We start from the raw sequence: 4,544 nt of genomic DNA, 5'->3' as shown, positions 1-4,544 counted from the left end.
TTATTGAATTTACTAATAAGTTCGGCCAAATTTACTCAATTGGTTGACTCTTGGCTAGCTATATTGTGATTTCTTTTGTATAAATCTCGTGTAATAATAATTGATTTTACTTGTATACATATTAACGCACACTACTAAAAAAAATTATTTGTAGCGATAATTTATTTTATTTTGGAGAGTTGGAGATAGCTGTTGAGGGAAGGACTAGTACTTAATTGAGGCAAGTTAAAGGACTCAGCCACAGTGGGCTCATCTTGAAGTAAAATAAACGACAACTTTGCTCTTGGTATTTATAGAGCAGCTTTTGAAAAATGACAAGTATTAAAAGAGTTTTTGACATTTGTTTTCAATGGACACCTTAAGTCTTTTTGTTAAAAGCCATTTGCTATAGTTTAGTATTGTTAAATGAGTTAGTTTGGTCATTTAGATCCCATTCATTTAAATTTGAGATTATTCTGTTGAAACTTGATTTATTCACATAATTTTTTAACGTAGATTATTTATGATCAGCTAGATAGGTTAAATAGATGACTTTTTTTTATTTTGTTTTTTAAAAATATTTTGGATAAAAAATATTATTTTTAGATAAAAAATTTTAAACAAATAGTTTTTTTTATAGGTTGGATTTTCGAGTCAGATCACAAAAAATATTGGCCAAAAATGCTATTTTTTATGAAAAATAGAAAAATTAAACGAGTCGTCTGATTGGTCCGCAAATTAGCTCATTTAATCCATAAATGGGCTGACTCGATGGGTTTAATTTATTTTAATGGTCCTACTATAGTTAATGGATATGAATTAAGTTGTCTAATTTTAAAATTTTAAAAAATTAATATGTACATTAGTTAAATTGTTTGGTATTTTAAATCACTCAACCAATAATAATTTACTTATCAATCTCAATGTACTTACTAGTTTTGTAACTATTCTTTTAAAAATGTGGATTTATACTTAGAGATTATTAAATTTGGGCTAACTTAAGTATTTTACAAGAGTACGAGTCTTTTAAAAATAGTGTTTATACTTTATAATTAATCTTCTTATAGTGAAAATTTTATTATACTTTATGGTGGAGACTGAATTTATATCACATTGCACTTCTGATTGAATCAGAATATATCGTGGTGTTACTTATTCAGTTATTCTCTCTTTCTCTTCTCTAAATTATTAATTTCTTTTCTATTATGCGAAACAAGACAAAAGTCAAATAATCTTCCAATTTTAATATACTACAAATCAAAATTAAAAACTACCAAAAATAAATTTCTTAATTCAACCTCTTTTTCAACTCGCTTAAAAACTTTCACTTTTTTTTTTATAAACAATTTTATTTTCTTTTCTAAAACTCACTTGCAAACCTTCACTTTTGTTTCTAATTCTCTCTGTGAACATTTCGATGTTGCTTTACCTTATCTTTCTTTGGAAACTCTCCTTTACTGGTGTAATGGTAGTGAGACTACAACCATAATCTTTTACCAATTGTAATAAAATATCATATCTTTGATAATTAAAGTAAAAAGAATTGAGGCAACATTACCTCATTTTATTGTTATCATCGCAAAGCAAAAAATATATATATACACACACTAGCGGATCTTAGACTATCTTTAATTTATTATTTTTTAAAATTATTAATTTTTATTTTCATCATATCTTCTTTGTATATTAAATTATCATTTTTCATAGTTATTATTATATTGCATTGTTCTTTTCTCCTTTTTTATTTTCTTCTTCTAATTCCACCTTCTCTTTACTATACTTCAATTAATTACCACCATTATAATTATTTTTTTTTTACAAGTTTTTAGTAAGCCGTCTTTTATTGTTTTAAGAACAAATTTAAAACATAATGCATTCAATTTTTTTTTTTTCAAATTATCAATATTTAATGTCAAAGATCTTAAAAAATAATACCAAAATATATCTTCTTAAAAGAATATTATTATATGAATACTATTATTTAAGTTACATTGATAAAATTGTGAAAGAATAAGAAAAGAAAAGATGAAAAAATTTTATTGATTGTTGATTGATTGAATTGAATTGTAAACTATAAGAGTAAAACTAAATATATATAGAGTGTTGGGAATGAGTAGTATGACCACAATCCAATCAATCACGTGTCAAATAATTTGTTATTATTATTATATTAAAATGTTAATATAATAAGGTCGTTGATTAAATTTAGAAATTTATCATTGTGATAGTGATCATAATATTGAGAGATAAATCTTTTATAATTTAATCTAAATTGTTCTTTGTCATAAGATTATTAAAAAGGACATTAATAATCCGAAAAGATCAATATATATATAATGGTCTTCATTGGATGAAGATTAATAGATCTCATTTATTAAATTATATATATAGATGGTGCATATAGAGATATGACCATTGAACTGACTCACTTTGAGAATTCCTAATGGTTATAATTACCGTATATTTGTCAATAGGATATTCTCAAGATGAACATAGTAATAGAGTTTCCTTTGCCCTGCGATTGTCATAGTAATTAACAATGTATTTATTATACTTTGATTCCGGACATCTAATACCTTAGGGTGCTAGTTGAATGGATATTGGGTATGATTTAAATACTTGTAGAATTAATGATTAATCAATAAGGAATCCGTCAACTCTCGGTAAAGAGTTTGAGCTCTATGATTATAATGACTGAGATGAATAAAACCTTGGTTAAGGGGATTGAATATGAATGAAGAAATGAGTTTCTCAGGTCATTCACAGTTCATTATAATAATGGTAACAAGTTAGAGTTTGACAATTAAACCATACTCTAAGGGTTAACCAAGAGTTGGAAAGATGAAAGGAATTATACTTTGTTCTTCTAAAGTTCTTAGTAAAAATATATTACTTCATACTATCGGGTCGTTGAGGAGTGTTGCTAGACGCCAATCGATTTAAATTTGAATTGAGAATCAAATTTAAAATCAGTAACAAATCTCATACTATATATATGTATGCCAATAATAGAGAAACATGGTGAAAAAAGAGAGAATAACAAGAGTTTTATTTCTTTACCTCTACACACATAAATGTATGTGAGCCTAATTCTTAGAGAAAAATTTTATGGCGTGCAAAAGTTGCAAAGAGGTTCTCAATTTAGATAAGATATCCATTGGTCAAAGAGTTAACAGCAAAGGTTGGTTTCGGTGTGGATATGCATAGCGCCTTCGTACGATCGAAGGAGAAAGTGATTTTACTAAAGCGTCTAAAGGTATTTAGATCTGATCTATATATTATATTTATATTATTGGAATAAAGTTTAAGCACAAAATAGATCTTTAAGGATTACTTTCTTTTTCTTCCGCTGCGTGTTATGAACACATGGTAATCCTTTAGTGGTATCAGAGCTTTGGTTTTTTTTGTGTTTAAATTTTTATTCCTATTTTCTTAAAGTTTGTGAATTAATAGGATTAATTCAAATTATTTTTAAGCATGTGATGCAGTTATTTCCATTGAGATGGTTTTAAAAAAATTAATAGTTAATTTATTTTAATTATTTAATTGTGATTAAATTATCATTCTTTTAATATAAAAGTTATATTTATAATCAAATATTTTGTTTGATTTTATTTATTTATTAAATTTTATTGTGATTTTGATCACAATAAAAGGAATAAGATGCAAAATATCTTTTGTTTGTTTTTTATATATATAAGTGTATATATAAAGGTCAAATTTGATTTAATAATTTTTTAAGACTAAACGTTAGTACATGAAAAATCAAATTTTGATTTGATTGATGTGTTTTGAATACTATAATTTTAGAAATTATTTTTTTCTAATATTCTTTATTATAAAGAGCGGCCTGACAACCAAGAGTTTTATTTCAAGATAATAATCAGTGTATACATTTGATGTATTAAGGATTAAATTTTATATTTTTACATAGACAACCTGTGAGTATAAAATTTAATCTAAGAATACTGATAGAAATTCTCTAACAATAGAGATAAGTCCTAAAAGTTAGGATATTGTCAAAAATAAATTTATCTCTTGTTTACAAGGAACTACTAACAACCAGGAGACTTGTAATCACGGATAGAATTTATTGATGTATATGATGATGCATAAGGAGAATTAATTTTATATTTGAACCTAGACAATTTAGGGGTATAAAATATAATTCAGTTAAATAATTGTCTGACAACCAGATAATTATTTGAGATTATAATTGTATCCGATGCAATTTAATCATGTTTATTTGGAATAGATATGAGTAACAACTTGATAACCAAGGTACTCATTCATGATTCTAAATCATTTTAACAGAAATATAGATTTCTTAATTTACTTTTATATTTTAAAATTTTAAATATGTCCATTTTTTGTGTGACATACTTAAAAGTAATATATTGGCTAACATCTGAGAATTGTTTTCATGTATGAAAGGGTTATCATGGAGATGATAATTTTATTAAAATAATATTCTCCAAAAAAATTAGTTTTGGAATGGTCAAAACTTTGGAAGTATCTGTAATATTATTTTACATGGGTTGTTTTGACAACCATAAGTTCTAATT

The sequence above is a fragment of the Arachis ipaensis genome, chromosome B03, assembly GCF_000816755.2.
Source record: "Arachis ipaensis cultivar K30076 chromosome B03, Araip1.1, whole genome shotgun sequence".
Lineage (NCBI taxonomy): Eukaryota > Viridiplantae > Streptophyta > Magnoliopsida > Fabales > Fabaceae > Arachis > Arachis ipaensis.
This window is presented reverse-complemented; position numbering follows the sequence as displayed.